The following is an 18143-nucleotide window of genomic DNA, read 5'->3' as shown; positions in this document are numbered from 1 at the left end:
AGCATGCATATAGGTATTATTGTAGTACTATGTGACAGAGACCTGACAGCTTTAAGAGGGTACAAATTACAAAATAAAACAATGCCTTTTATACACATACCTTAAGTGTTGGTGGTCTCCGGCGGCTGCTGTATTACAAGGGGCCAGTTGTGGTAGGTGCACTGGCTGCTGCTCTGCGCACTTGTTCTACCCCAGACACTACATTTTATTGACTGCTTGCCTTCTCCTGCTGCATCTTCTGGGAGCACACTCCTCAGCATACTGATACACGATCTTTACTAAACACAGCTAGGATTCCAGTACTTGTAGTGCTGGCTATTCTCAGTCTCATACTGTTTAGGGGCAGTACAGTAATGTTATTGGGAAATCGACAATGACAATACTTACTATCAACATTCTATGCATGTTTGCATTCATTTGAGAAGACTACTGATGTTTTCAGGGTGAGTGTGAAAACATCAGTAGATGCTGTTATTCTAGTACATTTGTATTTACAGCCAGGATACAAAGTGCACATCCGAGGGCTCAGACAACACCATTGCATTTAACAATTACAGACGTGGCATTACATTCCTCAGCACCCTGCCATTGTATCCCCTTATTTGGCACCGCTGATAGCCTCCTCGTGATTGTCTTCTGTTCAATCCACTGCAGTATTGACAACACTTGTTTATTGTAGTTTTACTGCTTTGAGTCCATGTCTCATGGATACACAGGTTGTGCTTTCTTAATCTCAGTTGCAAAAATTGTACACGGTCGACCATTCTTTGCAGTGGTTAATTTGTAAAAAAAATGAGGGCTGGGGCTCTTGTCAGGAGGCAGCTTGCACCAGCCCATTTCTCCTGTTAGCACCGCCTAAAACAGAACCAACTACCAACCACGAAAGTGGGGAGAGGATGTGGCATAATGGCCAGAGTTGCTGACCTCGGCACATGGGAACCAGGTTTGAGCCACGGCATCGGCTCAACATCCTGTGATTCCGGACAAATCACTTAATCTCCCTATGCATAAAAGAATGTGTCCTTAACTGGTGCTAATGAAACGCACTGGTGTTGATGATTAAGCGCCGGCTGAGCACTGGAAAACACCAGCTGAAATTAAGCACTGATTCTTATGCTTCTTTGTGCTAGAGCTAAAACATACATGAACCTGTCAATCTGAAACTATTCCTAATTGAAAGTGCCTTGAAGTACAAGTGCTGAGGCAGGAGGACAGATCCATACTCCCATACACAGAGTATACTCTTTGTGTTGTACATTCCCAAAGGTACCATCCAGTGTAGATAGAAAAACACAAACTTCTTTTTGTCCACACCTATATCACTCACAATTACCAACAACTGGCGCCCCCCGGGTGTTGGAACTAGGGGTGCAGCAGGTGCTACAGCACCCCCAGACCTGGAAGGAGTTAAGAAATGTGATGGAAAACAGTGAAGCCTTTCAATCTGTGAAATTTTCAAAAAGCAGTGCAAGATCAACGGAAATTAAGGAGAGCCCAGAGAACAAAGGTATGCCACTCTTGTGAGAGTGTGTTATCAGATTACAAGAACGAGGCACATGAAAGGCACTAATTTAACCAATAGCTCCTTTTTAAAGTTTGCCAACATCGCAAACAAGAATCATTTGAGTCTTTTAATTGGGAAATGTGGAGACAGACATGTGTTAAAGTAGGGTGCGAAAACAAACCAATCCACAAATTATTTTACCCTTGCGTGCATGCATTGCTAAAACCACTCCGATTTATTAATGGTCTCTTCTAAGTAACTCATTTCTTTAATATTTGTTTTAAAAATAAATTGACACAATGTATTCACATGTTTCATAATATTGCACCATAATGCAAACTGAACCACATTTTCACTAAAAAAGGTCTCAGAATATCATTCACCCGCTTCCATCCCTTCAGCTCCCCACTCAAAACTTTTTGTCATGCTCATTTGATACACTTGCTTGTTCAGTAACAGAAGGATGCTCTTAGAACACCTACAGTTTTAGCGTGCTGAAGCCCCTGGCCAGCATTCTGAATGAGAAAGGTGTTCTAGCATCACTGATGGCTTTGCAGAGCTCATGTGACATTGTTCACCAGATGACCCCTTTCAAGCTCCCTGGGAAGCAGATCCCAAGTTGGTTTATGTTGTAGAGCACTTCTGCGGATGAGTCTAGACCTTCCATATTCTAGATGACAGAAGATTTTTGTTTTCCAAATCCTCGTGCAATTAAAAGTGTCTCAGACCAAGGTAGACATCCCTCCATCACCATAACGACCTTTAAGGCCTACATACTTAGTGTGTCAAATTAGGACTTTCTGTGGTGTGTTGAGCCGAAGAAGAAAATGGACTTGGATATCCAGAAAGCGAGGAAGTAAACCCGATACTGTGTTAGTAGCAACCGCGCAAATAGGAAAGAACTCTTTGTTATGTTATGGTAGGTGTTTTTATTTAGCCACCCTACACTGTTTACATGGTCTGTTAACACCCTTAAGTGTTATGGCAGTTTGCTCTCCAACAGAAGGTTCATTTATTGGGGAAATCAGACTTGTGTATTCCTGATTTGTTGTCAGTGTGTTTGTGGTGGCTTTGCTCAATTTGCACTGTGGTGTTGTGTCTCTATCCCTGAGCCTCGAGGTTATTGTTTGCCCATTTGGTTATGTAAACAAGCAGATGCCTCTGGGTGAGGGCTGTGTGGTTTCATTATATTTTTATATTATACTACAGCTCTGTTTGGCCTAGCAGTGTGAGGTTTTGCTGGAAGAGTTTTGCCATAATAGATGGTTTATACTAGATGTTGAACACCCTCATTTTCTGGGTAAGACTTGTGTCTTGCTGTAACTTGTGTAAAGAAGCAGGTTGGTATGGTTTAGACTGATGTGGTGTTGCAGTGGGTGGTGTAGTGTGGTGTGGGGAGTCAAGTGTGTTTTTGGCTATTGTACTACAATGAATTGTATAGTAATTACATTGCAATTTACTGTGGTAAGGTATGGTGCTATGAAGCATTTGGTGACGTGGTAGACAGACTTTTAAGGTGAGATGTAATGATATGGTGTGCCAAAGTCTGAGAAAGTGTGGCATCGTGTGGTATTGAGTGTGTTGAAAGTGGTGTGGTACTGAGAGACGTGGTGTTGAAGATTGATGATGTGACATGATGGCATATGTTAGTGTATGAGCTGTAGTGAGGTAGACTGAAGTGGAGTGGTGCAATATGAGATTATGTGGTGTGGCATGTTGGTGTTCGCTGGTGCAGTGTGGTGATATGTACTGATTGAACTTTGTTGTTGTATAGTTCTGCTGTGCTGTGATGTGCAATGTAATGGCTCTTATATGGATAGTTGTGGTATTGAAGGGCACGTTTACTGCATGGTGTGGGGTAGTCTGATGTGGAAGCATAGGGAACTATGGGAGGGGTTGATAGAGGGGTGGGGGGCAATATGATAGCCTGTGATGTGGCTTGGTATAAAGTGTGGGATGTTGTAATCTGGTATAAGTATACTTGTATCCGGTGGCGCAATGTGTAGGATGTTGCATTTTGGTGTGGTATAAATTGGTGTGGGGTACATTAGTGTGGTGTTAGATTTTGTGGTGCTATGTGGCATGTGTGGTATGGTGAACAGGGAGTGTGTTGTGGTACAGTAGAGTGTGTTGTATACCGTAGAATGTATGGTCCTGTGTGGAGGTATTAAGTCAAGGAGGATGCTGTGAGGTGTGGTGGCGTGACGGGAAGAGTTTTGCCACAATAGATAGATGGATTATACTAGATGTTGAACAACCTCATTTTCTGTGTCTGACTTGTGTCTTGCTGTAACCTGTGTAAAGAAGCAGGTTGGTATGGTTTAGACTGATGTGGTGTTGCAGTGGGCGGTGTAGTGTGGTGTGGGGAGTCAAGTGTGGTTTTGGCTATTGTACTACATTGGTTGTATAGTAATTACATTGCAATGTAGTGTGGTATGGTATGGTGTTATGTGGCATTTGGTGATGTGGTACACAGACCTTTATGGTGAGAAGTAATGAAATGGTGTGCCAAAGTCTGAGAATGTGTGACATGGAGTGGTATTGTGTGTGTTGAGAGTGGTGTGGTACTGAGAGATGTGGTGTTGAAAATTGATGATGTGACATGATGGAATATGTTGGTGCATGATATAATGTGCTGTAGTGAGGTAGGCGCAAGTGGAGTGGTGCAATATGAGATTGTCTTGTGTGGTATGTTGGTGTGTTCAGGGGTGCGGTGTGGTAATATGTACTAAATGAACTTTGTTGTTGTATAGTTCTGCTGTGCTGTGATGTGCAATGTAATTGCTCTTATATGGATAGTTGTGGTATTGAATGGCGTGCATACTGCATGGTGTGGTGTAGTCTGATATGGAACCATAGGGAGCTGTGGGAGGGGCTGATGGATGGGTGTGGTGCAATATGATAGCATGTGATGTGGCTTGGTATAAAGTGTGGGATGTTGTAATCTGGTATAACTATACTTGTGTCCGATGGTGCAATGTATAGGATGTTGCGTTTTGGTGTGGTGTAGATTGGTGTAGTGTACATTAGTGTGGTGTTAGATTTTGTGTTGCTATGTGGTATATGTGGTGTGGTGAACAGGGAGGGGTGTTGTGGTACAGTAGGGTGTGTTGTGTTGTACACCATAGAATGTATGGTCCTGTGTGAAGTTATGAAGTCAACAAGGGTGCTGTGAGATGCGGCAAAGTGACGGGAAGAGTTTTGCTATAATAGATAGATGGTTTATACTAGATGTTGAACATCCTCATTTTCTGTGTTAGACTTGTGTATTGCTGTAACTGATGTAAAGAAGCAGGTTGGTATGGTTTAGGCTGATGTGGTGTTGCAGTGAGTGGTATAGGGTGGTGTGGGGAGTCAAGTGTGGTCTTGGCTATTGTACTACATTGGGTTGTATAGTAATTACATTGCAATTTAGAGTGGTAAGGTGAGGTATGGTGTTATGTGGCATTTGGTGATGTGGTACAAAGACCTTTAAGGTGAGACATAATGAAATGATGTGCCATAGTCTGAGAAAGTGTGGCATGGTGTGGTATTGTGTGTGTTGAGAGGGGTATGGTACTGAGAGATGTGGTCTTGAAAATTGATGATGCGACATGATGGAATATGTTGGTGTATGATATAATGTGCTGTAGCTGGATAGCCTGAAGTGGAGTAGTGCAATATGAGATTGGCTTGTGTGGTATGTTGATGTGTTCGGTGGTGCAGTGTGGTGATATATGTACTAAGTGACCTTTGTTGTTGTATAGTCCTGCTGTGATGTTGCATGTAATTCTCTTATATGGATAGTTGTGATATTGAATGGCATGTATACTGCATGGTGTGGTGTAGTCTGATGTGGAACCATAGGGAACTATGGGAGGGGTTGATGGATGGCTCTGTTGCAATATGATAACATGTGATGTGGCTTGGTGTAAAGTGTGGGATGTTATAATCTGGTATAAGTATACTTGTATCCGGTGGTGCAATGTGTAGGATGTTGCGATTCGGTGTAGATTGGTGCGGTGTACATTAGTGTGGTGTTAGGTTTTGTGTTGCTATGTGGCATATGTGGTATGGTGAACAGGGAGGTGTGTTGTGGTACAGTGGGGTGTGTTGTGTTTTACACCATAGAATGTATGGTCCTGTGTGGAGGTATGAAGTCAACGAGGGTGAAGTGAGGTACGGCAACGTGACGGTTATATGGTCGTAGTGAGCGGTTGCAGTGTGGTGTTGTTGTGTGAGATAACGGGTGATGGTCTCATTTAGGATTTCCACCCTTGTGCCCCAGCCTCTGGGTGCTATCCGGTAAGGTGTGAATTGATCTGGACTAACGTTTTGTGATGCGAGTTGCATTTGTGCTGAACACATTATAGTGTGGTGTTAAGCTTACTGATTATATTGTGTGCCAGGTGTAGTGATGATGTAGTATGGTACGGAATTGGTTGGGGTGGTGATGTTTCGTGGGAGGCAGGTTGATATTGTATAGTCTGGAGGTGTTTTGGAGTGTGCTGTGGTGAGGGGACACTTGAGAATATTAGGGTTCTAGTTCTGGATGCCTCATCTGCCTTGGCCCCAGTAAATCAAATTGCACTTCAGCTCCAGGGGTCGGTGCTGGCAACTAAGTATAAAGACTTAATAGGGGAGATCAGCATGTTCTTCTCGAAAAAAACAAAGGGTTGTCATTTGTCTAAATGCATGGAAAAAAAGGGGAACCCCTGGTATACTGCCTCCTGTAGAGAGAAAAGGAAAGCAATTTTACTAGCTATTAAAAATAAGGATGCCCCAGCTGCTAGATTAGCTAGAAATGAGTACCGCACTAGTATTATGAAAGCCAAAAAAGATTGGGAAGAGGAACACTGGCAGGCTCTAAAAGAAGCGGCTCATGGAAAAAATGTTACTACATTTTGGAAATTGATTAACGTTATGAATAGACGAGGCGCTGAGCCCATACCAAACCATATTACTGAGTCCCAGTGGTATTCCCACTTCTCAAATTTATATGGCGTGGGCTCCCTAGAAGCTCCGCCAGTATCCCCTACACTAGGTACTGATTGTATGGTCCATGGGAACGATGGCTCTACTGATGTACTGTTTTCGCCCCGTGAGGTACAAGAGGCAATCCTTAAAATTAAACCGGGTAAGGCACCTGGCCCGGATGGAATACCGGGTGATTTATTGATGTCTAATCCACCGGTTTGGGCTGATTTTATTGTAAATGTTTTGAATCTTATTCATTTAGGCCATCAGGTACCGGACTCTTGGAAGGGTGCTGAAGTTGTTACCGTTTTTAAAAAGGGCGAGAGAGAAGACCCTGCCAACTACAGACCAATTAGTTTAATTGATGTTATTCAAAAAGTAGTTGGCAGGGTAATTGTAAATAGGATTGAGGGCTGGCTTATGGAAGGAAATATTCTGTCCCACTTTCAGGCCGGATTCAGAAACAATGTTGGGGCCATTGACCAAGTCTTCAGATTCTGTGCAGTTTTCTGGAAAACAGTGTCATTAGCCAGAGGGAGCCTCTACCTGGCTTTTATTGACCTTAAAACTGCTTTTGATGTAATACCCCGTGTTAAACTTTGGAATGTCCTACTGGACATGGGTTTCCCACCCTATCTGCTAAATCTTATCATCAAACTCCATGAGGGTACATATGCAAAGATACGCTGGGGGGTTCAGGGGCAACTCACTAAGAGTATACCTGTTAATAGAGGGGTGCGGCAGGGGTGTGTGATGGCCCCTACCTTATTTTCCCTCTTTATAAATGGGGTTGTGAAGCATCTGCAAGATACACCGGCCGATGCCCCCATTATGGCGGGGGAGAAAATACCATCCCTCCTCTTTGCCGACGACACCCTCCTCTTATCAAAAACCCCCACAGGTCTTCAAACTCTTCTTGACCAGTTTAGTGTTTTTTGTCTGGAACGGGGACTGACAATAAACACGACCAAGACCAAATTAATGGTCATGACCGCTAAGAGGAAGTATAGGAATATCCACGTTACCTTGAATGGATCTCCTTTAGAGGTGGTTGATGAGTTTGACTATCTTGGCGTTAGGATTAATAATCATTTAAAATGGGAATCCCATATATGTAAAATGATTTTAAATCTTAAAAGGGTCTCCGGCACTATTTTAAAAAACCAACGCCTCTCTATAAGTAGGCCAGTTGCCCCTGCCTTATCAGTTTACGAGGGGAAAGCAATTGCCTCAGCTGTTTATGGCTCGGAACTGTGGGGCAATGAGAATACCAATGACCTTGTCCGATCAGAGAACAAGTTTATGAGGGACTTGGTGTCGCTCCCATCCTCTACCCCACTTAAACCTTTATTCTTAGACCTGGGAAGAAAGTCTATTCGGGATATCCTCCAACTTCGTCCCCTCTTATATTGGGTTCGCTTGAGGAGGACCCCCGAATTAGCTAATTATGCCCTTGTGTTAGATGAAATATTAAAATTAAACACCTCAGGCAAAATCAGTTGGATAAATGCATTAAAAAAGCTTGTAGCAAGTGTGGGTTTAAGCGACGCTTGGGTATCCCAATCACCTCCACCAAAACAAGTGGTGAAAAAATTATATTGGGATTGGATAGAGACCAAGGCGCTACAGAACCCAAACTGGGGTCATCTGACTGAGACCTTTTTGACCCATAAATGCACCCTAAAACTGGAATTGTTTTTGGATTTCATCCAGGTTCCTCGGGAGAGGACTCTATACCTTAAACTTAGACATGGAACACTCCCCCTCAAAACTTTTACATCTAGATGGAACAATAGGAGGGAAGAGGATAAAATGTGTCCAGGGTGTACAAACCCCGAGGAATCATTAGGCCACTTTCTCTTTGCCTGTAAGGCATATATCGTACCTAGGAAGAAATGGTTAAAACCAGTTCTAAAGATTCTTGGGGTTAGAGATTACAAATCAGCTTTGCGTATTCTTATTTCTGACACCTCTTCCATGGTTACTATTTGTGGGGTTGCAAAGTTCTTATCATGTGCCTGGATCATTAGGACAAAGATTTTAAAAAATGCTTATCAAGTCAACTTTTCCACATAATTCTTAGATGTTTTTTTAAAATAATGAATTGTTTTGTAATTGTGTTTGTAATGAACTGTTTTTATAATTATGTATGTATTTCATGTTTGTACTTTTTATGATACATGTGTCGAATAAAAGTATAATGACTTGACTTGCAATTACATTGCACATCACAGCACAGCAGAACTATACAACAACAAAGTTCATTTAGTACATATTACCACACCGCACCCCTGAACACACCAACATACCACACAAGACAATCTCATATTGCACCACTCCACTTGCGCCTACCTCACTACAGCACATTATATAATGCACCAACATATTCCATCATGTCACATCATCAATTTTCAACACCACATCTCTCAGTACCACACCACTCTCAACACACACAATACCACTCCATGTCACACTTTCTCAGACTTTGGCACACCATTTCATTACTTCTCACCTTAAAGGTCTGTGTACCACATCACCAAATTGCCACATAACACCATACCATACCACACTACATTGCAATGTAATTACTATACAACCAATTTAGTACAATAGCCAAAACCACACTTGACTCCCCACACCACACTACACCGCCCACTGCAACACCACATCAGTCTAAACCATACCAACCTGCTTCTTTACACAGGTTACAGTAAGACACAAGTCAGATACAGAAAATGAGGTTGTTCAACATCTAGTATAATCCATCTATCTATTGTGGCAAAACTCTTCCCGTCACGCCACCACACCTCACAGCATCCTCCTTGACTTAATACCTCCACACAGGACCATACATTCTACGGTATACAACACACACTACTGTACCACAACACACTCCCTGTTCACCATACCACACATGCCAAGTAGCACCACAAAATCTAACACCACACTAATGTACCCCACACCAATTTACACCACACCAAAATGCAACATCCTACACATTGCACCACCGGATACAAGTATACTTATACCAGATTACAACATCCCACACTTTATACCAAGCCACATCACAGGCTATCATATTGCACCCCACCCCTCTATCAACCCCTCCCATAGTTCCCTATGCTTCCACATCAGACTACACCACACCATGCAGTAAACGTGCCCTTCAATACCACAACTATCCATATAAGAGCCATTACATTGCACATCACAGCACAGCAGAACTATACAACAACAAAGTTCAAGCAGTACATATCACCACACTGCACCAGCGAACACCAACATGCCACACCACATAATCTCATATTGCACCACTCCACTTCAGTCTACCTCACTACAGCTCATACACTAACATATGCCATCATGTCACATCATCAATCTTCAACACCACGTCTCTCAGTACCACACCACTTTCAACACACTCAATACCACACAATGCCACACTTTCTCAGACTTTGGCACACCATATCATTACATCTCACCTTAAAAGTCTGTCTACCACGTCAACAAATGCTTCATAGCACCATACCTTACCACAGTAAATTGCAATGTAATTACTATACAATTCATTGTAGTACAATAGCCAAAAACACACTTGACTCCCCACACCACCCACTGCAACACCACATCAGTCTAAACCATACCAACCTGCTTCTTTACACAAGTTACAGCAAGACACAAGTCTTACCCAGAAAATGAGGGTGTTCAACATCTAGAATAAACCATCTATTATGGCAAACCTCTTCCAGCAAAACCTCACATTGCTGGGCCAAACAGAGCTGTAGTATAATATAAAAATATAATGCAAACCACACAGCCCTCACCCAGAGGCATCTGCTTGTTTACATACCCAAATGGACAAACAATAACCTCGAGGCTCAGGGATAGAGACACAACACCACAGTGCAAATTGAGCAAAGCCACCACTAACCCACTGACAACAATCAGGAATACACAAGTCTGATTTCCCCAATAAATGAACCTTCTGTTGGAGAGCAAACTGCCATGACACTTAAGGGTGTTAACAGACCATGTAAACAGTGTAGGGTGGCTAAATAAAAACACCTACCATAACATAGCAAAGAGTTCTTTCCTATTTGCGCGGTTGCTACTAACACAGTATCAGGTTTACTTCCTCGCTTTCTGGATATCCAAGTCCATTTTCTTCTTCGGCTCAACACACCACAGAAAGTCCTAATTTGACACACAAGGGGCCATATGTAGGTGGCCAAATACCGGTCGGTAACGGCCGATTTCGGCCGTTACCGACCGGTATTTAGATTTTCTGATGTAGGTGGCCAAAATATTACCGATTCTGTATATTTACCGAATCGGTAAATTTACCGAATCTGTAAATTACCGATTCGGTAAATGTACAGAATCGGTAATATGGGATGTAGGTGGCACTGGAAACAGTGCCACAGGCCCTTAGGAATTCGTTATTTACCATGAAATATTATGGCATGGTAAATAACGAATTCCTGTGTACATGCACATCTGTGCATGTACACCTGTGCCATGTGGCACACAGACATGCCCTAAGGGCATGTATGTGTGTCACATGGCATAAAAGCCAGAAACAGGGGTGCAACAGGGTGTCAAAGTGACACCCTGTCCCCCTTGTAAAATCGGTAATTTTACCGAATCGGTAATTACCGATTCGGTATTTGCTATTGAATCCTATGGGCTTCAAGGCCCATAGGAATCAATGGCAAATACCGAATCGGTAATTAACGATTCGGTAATTACCGATTCTTACCGATTCGGTAATTGTTAAGGAATAATTACCTACATTGCATTTACCGAATTGTAAATACCGAATCGGTAAAATTCGGTATTTATGATTCGGTAAATGCAATTTACCTTCATATGGCCCTAAGTATGTAGATTTTAAAGGTCGTTATGGTGATGGAGGGATGTCTACCTTGGTCTGAGACACTTTTAATTGCACGAGGATTTGGAAAACAAAAATCTTCTGTCATCTAGAATATGGAAGGTTTAGACTCATCCGCAGAAGTGCTCTACAACATAAACCAACTTGGGATCTGCTTCCCAGGGAGCTTGAAAGGGGTCATCTGGTGAACAATGTCACATGAGCTCTGAAAAGCCATCAGTGATGCTAGAACACCTTTCTCATTCAGAATGCTGGCCAGGGGCTTCAGCACGCTAAAACTGTAGGTGTTCTAAGAGCATCCTTCTGTTACTGAACAAGCAAGTGTATCAAATGAGCATGACAAAAAGTTTTGAGTGGGGAGCTGAAGGGATGGAAGCGGGTGAATGATATTCTGAGACCTTTTTTAGTGAAAATGTGGTTCAGTTTGCATTATGGTGCGATATTATGAAACATGTGAATACATTGTGTCAATTTATTTTTAAAACAAATATTAAAGAAATGAGTTACTTAGAAGAGACCATTAATAAATCGGAGTGGTTTTAGCCATGCATGCACGCAAGGGTAAAATAATTTGTGGATTGGTTTGTTTTCGCACCCTACTTTAACACATGTCTGTCTCCACATTTCCCAATTAAAAGACTCAAATGATTCTTGTTTGCGATGTTGGCAAACTTTAAAAAGGAGCTATTGGTTAAATTAGTGCCTTTCATGTGCCTCGTTCTTGTAATCTGATATCACACTCTCACAAGAGTGGCATACCTTTGTTCTCTGGGCTCTCCTTAATTTCCGTTGATCTTTCACTGCTTTTTGAAAATTTCACCGATTGAAAGGCTTCACTGTTTTCCATCACATTTCTTAACTCCTTCCAGGTCTGGGGCTGCTGTAGCACCTCCTGCACCCCTAGTTCCAACACCCGGGGGGCGCCATTTGTAGGTAATTGTGAGTGATATAGGTGTGGACAAAAAGAAGTTTGTGTTTTTCTATCTACACTGGATGGTACCTTTGGGAATGTACAACACAAAGAGTATACTCTGTGTATGGGAGTATGGATCTGTCCTCCTGCCTCCTGCCTTGTCCTTCAAGGCACTTTCAATTAGGAATAGTTTCCACAGATTGACAGGTTCATGTATGTTTTAGCTCTAGCACAAAGAAGCATAAGAATCAGTGCTTAATTTCAGCTGGTGTTTTCCAGTGCTCAGCCGGCGCTTAATCATCAACACCAGTGCGTTTCATTAGCACCAGTTAAGGACACATTCTTTTATGCATAGGGAGATTAAGTGATTTGTCCGGAATCACAGGATGTTGAGCCGATGCCGTGGCTCAAACCGGGTTCCCATGTTGCGAAGTCAGCAACTCTGGCCATTATGCCAGATCCTCTCCCCACTTTCGTGGTTGGTAGTTGGTTCTGTTTTAGGCGGTGCTAACAGGAGAAATGGGCTGGTGCAAGCTGCCTCCTGACAAGAGCCCCAGCCCTTATTTTTTTTACAAATTAACCACTGCAAAGAATGGTCGACAGTGTACAATTTTTGCAACTGAGATTAAGAAAGCACAACCTGTGTATCCATGAGACATGGACTCAAAGCAGTAAAACTACAATAAACAAGTGTTGTCAATACTGCAGTGGATTGAACAGAAGACAATCACGAGGAGGCTATCAGCGGTGCCAAATAAGGGGATACAATGGCAGGGTGCTGAGGAATGTAATGTCACGTCTGTAATTGTTAAATGCAATGGTGTTGTCTGAGCCCTCGGATGTGCACTTTGTATCCTGGCTGCTGTAAATACAAATGTACTAGACTAACAGCATCAACTGATGTTTTCACACTCACCCTGAAAACATCAGTAGTCTTCTCAAATGAATGCAAACATGCATAGAATGTTGATAGGAAGTATTGTCATTGTCGATTTCCCAATAACATTACTGTACTGCCCCTAAACAGTATGAGACTGAGAATAGCCAGCACTACAAGTACTGGAATCCTAGCTGTGTTTAGTAAAGATCGTGTATCAGTATGCTGAGGAGTGTGCTCCCAGAAGATGCAGCAGGAGAAGGCAAGCAGTCAATAAAATGTAGTGTCTGGGGTAGAACAAGTGCGCAGAGCAGCAGCCAGTGCACCTACCACAACTGGCCCCTTGTAATACAGCAGACGCCGGAGCCCACCAACACTTAAGGTATGTGTATAAAAGGCATTGTTTTATTTTGTAATTTGTACCCTCTTAAAGCTGTCAGGTCTCTGTCACATAGTACTACAAGAATACCTATATGCATGCTTATTTTACAGTTATTCCTTGTCTAAAGTTTTTAGCAAATACCAGCACTGCCTTATAGAATAAAAACAAAATCCATAGCTACTTACATTAAGCATAGAGTGTGTTTCATCAGCGTGGCTCTTTCCCCTCTGTGCCATGTTAACTCTGTAGTCTTCTGCCAAAGCCTGTTTACCCCCAAAGATATAATTAGGTGCTCCAACAAATTTCAGAGTGCAAGTGTAGTTACGTCCCTATTTCAATTTTTTCTCTGCACACTCCCAAGGCGTTAAAAGCGTGCCTTAAAAAAGTCATACTTTCACCGACCTCTCCCTTTCTAAGAACATCATGACTGTGCATATTTCCAGACCCTCAGCGCCACCTTTTGCAAGACTCCCATGCTTATCAGTCCATACCACCTCTCCCCCCACGTAGAAGCCTCTTCGTGTCTTAGCAGTCTTTTAGGCGGTTTAAAATTAGGCGCTGAAAATGTTACATCAGCAAACTTACATTTTAGTTTTGCCGCTCTTGAGAGTCTCTTGTTCGTCCTGCTCTTTCTGTGTTGCACCTGCATTTTTCCATCATGTTACATCTCCAGGCCGGGTTGGTTTGCCGCCTTTTGTGGAACTTGCGCCATCCATCCCCTTCTGGGCTGCAGCAGCCTATTTTACCATTACAAAAATATGCCTGTACATGTTGCTGAACCCTAACGCATGCTGTATAAGAATGCCATGTTTCTCAGCCATGTCCCCACACTCACACGTAGAGCCAAAGCCTCAGTTGCATAGCACAGGTCTTTATTTATTTTTTCTTTTCATACTTAGTGTCATTTACATAAGAGACTTTCAAATAGGCTGTACATAATGTTGCATCAGGAAACTTACAGTCTAGGTTTGTGACATCCCATTACCCTGTTAAAGAACCCTGCAAGTGTCTGTTACACAGCCCCCAGTTGCCGTACATACTAACCTCTGTTTATCAATCCTACCACATTACTCCCACGTAGAAAGAAACCACAACTGCATAACACTTGTCTTCATTTATTTTTTTATTTTATTTATTTTCCTTTTCATAACTGGCATCATTTTACATTAGAGACTTTAAACATCAGTTGTATAGCACAAGCCTTTATTTATTTTTTCTTTTCATAATTAGTGTCATTTACATAAGAGACTTTCAAATAGGCTGTACATAATGTTGCACCAGGAAACTTACAGTCTAGGTTTGTGACATCCCATTACCCTGTTAAAGAACCCTGCAAGTGTCTGTTACACAGCCCCCAGTTGCCGTACATACTAACCTCTGTTTATCAATCCTACCACATTACTCCCACATAGAAAGAAACCACAACCGTATAACACTTGGTTTCATTTATTTTTTATTTGATTTATTTTCCTTTTCATAACTGGCATTATTTTACATTAGAGACTTTAAACATCAGTTGCATAATACAAGCCTTTATTTATTTTTTCTTTTCATAATTAGTGTCATTTACATCAGAGGCTTTCAACTCTAGCTGTGCCTGATGTTGCCCCAGCAAGCTTACAGTCTAGGTTTGTGACAACACATTACCCTGTTAAAGACCCTGCAAGGGCCTGTTACACAGCTCCCAGCTGCCTTACATACTGGTCCCGGGTTTATCAGCCCTAAGACATTACTCCCCCATAGAAAGAAGCCACAGTTGCATAACACTTGTCTTCATTTATTTTTTATTTTATTTATTTTCCATTTTATAACTGGCATCATTTTACACCAGAGACTTTAAAAGTTAGGCTGTGTAAATTATTGCACTGGCAAACTAGCAGTCTGGGTCTGATGCAGGACAGTCCACCATGTTACAGAACATTGCCTGGACATGTTGCCAGCCCCCTGCTGTTGCTTTACATACTGTCCACGTTTATCATCCCTAACACATTACTCCCATGTAGATAGACGCCATAAATGCACAACACCTGTCTTCATTTATTTTTATTTTATTTTCATAACTGCTCTCATTTCACAGTCCAGATTTTTTTTTAAATTAGGCGGCAAAATTACTGCCGCAGCAAACCAATGGTCTAGCTTCCCCCCTCTTTTAGGACCAATGGCTTTCCCGTCCTCTGCCGACTATGGAAAGCCCCTATGCCTCAGGCCACCACTCAGGAACGCCATCGGCATCAGGAACGCCTCCTAGGGGGCCGGCCTATCGCCCAAAAAAGACCATGCAACACTCTCGGGCTCCCATTCCCCAGATGGACCTCGACGCTGCTCAAGCAACACCAGCCTGCAGCCGCAACTATCCGCTGGACATGCCCAGACATGTCCCTGCATGCCCAGACATGTCCCTCCTTGCCCAACAAACATGGCGCACACAGGTAAGTCTCTGCTCATCCATCCCACAACCCTAAACACACCTGTAGGCCCTACTAGCTGTCTTGCTGTTAGCCCTAACCACCCCCGCACCACCACTCTACATCTATGAAGCCCCGAAACATCCATTAATTCCTGTGTGAAGGGGCCTCACACACTACACCTGCCCCACTTCCTGGGGATGCCCCTCAGGGACCTACCCTCAGGGGCGGACTTTCGGCTCCGGACTTCCAGCCCTGGACTTCCGGCCCTGGACTTCCGGCCCTGGACTTCCGGGGAGGGACTTCCGGGGAGGGACTTCTGGGGAGGGACTTCCGGGGCGGGACTTCCTGAGGCGGGACTTCTTGAGGCGGGACTTCCTGGGGCGGGACTTCCTGGAGCGGGACTTCCTGGGGCGGGATTTCCTGGGGCGGGACTTCCGGGGCGGGACTTCCAGCTCCTACGTCACTTCCGGGGGGCATTCCCACCTGTCAAAAAATGAATGGTGACGAAAGCTATGTCCCTATTCTACTGATATGTAGTATCTGAAGGTATTGGGTGATATTTCTGTGATGTTAGTCTTTGTAGTATAACCACAGTAGGGCAAGTACAGACAATAGAAATTCACTAAAATAATTCTATAAGGAATCATTCTTAAGACATATATACATAGCTCATCCGATCTCATCCAATCAGTGAATGTTTTAATGAATATAGGTACGTTTTAAAATGTATCAATCCAATCTGATTTGAAGAAGAAAAAAAAGGGAGTTAATCTATGTAGAGTTATACATTCTCTGAGGATTTTTTCATATTTCTTTGAACACACCTGGTAGGGCTTTGATATATTGTTTTTGACAAGTGATTTGGCTTTTGAGGGGAATCACCATGGGGGCTTGTCATGGGTTGGAATCCTTGGGAACAATATGTTCCAGAAGCCAATCTGGAAATCGGTATGGTTAGTCAAGGGGGGGAAATGTAGGAAGGTTACGGCGGGGAAATAGTTCTGGAACAAGAGGTTGCCACAGGTTCCAATGAACAGTTAAACTCTATACATCTAAACCCATTGAAATTAAACCTGATCGTTACACATGGGGTTAGACAAGCGTTTAATTATCCCAGTCTTTGCTCTTTCAACTTGATGTCTTTTTCTAAACTAATATTTTCTGCTTATAATGATTTACAATTATTGCCTACTCATTCCTCACTCTTTTCTCTCAGATTTCTTATCTCACTCTTTTCCTACTCATGACTTTCGAACAAGGAGTAATTATACCTCAGTATCACTCAGTTACTTCATAGACGGGTCACACTTAATCTCCAGTTGACTAATGCATACACAATATTTTCACATACGATGAGGCCGAGCACTGATACAATCATTGTCAAGCATTTTGCCAAGATTAGTTGTTTTATATTTCTTTTTACAGGTTTCACCAGTTTTCTCTCATTTCTTAAACAATCTGCATTGTCCCAATGACTGAAGGCTCAATACACCCCTCCCAGATTCGTGATTCTCTTGAAACTTCCTTCTTAGCCTCCAATCCAAGTGTTGTAACTAACAAACCAAGAAATCTTCTTTGGTCTGCAGGTCCTGAAAACATCTCCGCTCCCAACCACTGCAAGGAAATCCTCACACTGGAGTTTATGGCTCAGTCCTATTTAAATCCATGGTAGCTGGCCAGATCACTAACGGCCACATGCATCATTGCACCCGTTTGCGATTCCTAAATTGCGAAAATTAAGGAATCGCAATTTAGAAATCGCAAACTGCAATGCATGAACAATTTGCATTTATTTTTACGATTCGGTATTTTTCCTCAATTGCGATTCATAATTTGTGAATCGCAATTAAGGAGAACCCTTCCCATTGATTCCTATGGGCCAAAAGGCCCCTAGGAATGTATGGGAAGGCATTCACATTTTGCGAATTTCAAATTGCGATTCACAAAATGTGAATGCAATTTCAAGGGTGCAGGGGGGGTCCAAAGAACCCCTCCCTGCACCCCTGAAATGTAACTTTAAATGCAATTTACACACACACATGCCCCAAGGGCAAGTGTGTGTGTAAATTTAAACTTTCAAAAATGCTATTTGTGCATATTTGAAATTTTTCAGTAAATTAGCATGAAGGTCAACTTCATGCTATTTTACCACTTCTAAATTGCGAATTCGCAATTAAAAAATGATCATGCGTTGCATTTAATAAATCTG

Source organism: Lissotriton helveticus, chromosome 1_2 (assembly GCF_964261635.1).
Source record: "Lissotriton helveticus chromosome 1_2, aLisHel1.1, whole genome shotgun sequence".
Lineage (NCBI taxonomy): Eukaryota > Metazoa > Chordata > Amphibia > Caudata > Salamandridae > Lissotriton > Lissotriton helveticus.
The sequence above is the reverse complement of the archived record's forward strand: the minus strand, read 5'-3'. Positions refer to the sequence as shown.